General features: G+C 41.1%; 1 protein-coding gene across 2 annotated transcripts in view; it reads right to left on the reverse strand.

Annotated features, from left to right (window-relative positions):
* The window catches only part of SLK (STE20-like kinase), a 63,017-nt gene that overhangs the window by 35,512 nt on the left and 27,189 nt on the right, over positions 1-316 (reverse strand). The gene's annotated exons all lie outside the window — the stretch shown is intronic.

Genomic DNA, 316 nt, shown 5'->3' on the forward strand with positions numbered 1-316 from the left:
CACATGCATACATGACCACTGGAAAAACCATAGCCTTGACTAGACAGACCTTTGTTGGCAATGTCTCTGCTTTTTAATATGCTGTCTAGGTCATATCTTTCCTTCCAAGGAGTAAGCGTCTTTTAATTTCATGGCTGCAATCACCATTTGCAGTGATTTTGGAGCCCAGAAAAATAAAGTCAGCCACTGTTTCCCCATCTATTTCCCATGAAGTGATGGGACCAGATGCCATGATCTTCATTTTCTGAATGTTGAGCTTTAAGCCAACTTTTCACTCTCCTCTCTCACTTTCATCAAGAGGCTTTTTAGTTCCTCT

This window comes from Bison bison, unplaced genomic scaffold (genome assembly GCF_000754665.1).
Source record: "Bison bison bison isolate TAMUID 2011002044 unplaced genomic scaffold, Bison_UMD1.0 scf7180017864456, whole genome shotgun sequence".
NCBI lineage: Eukaryota > Metazoa > Chordata > Mammalia > Artiodactyla > Bovidae > Bison > Bison bison.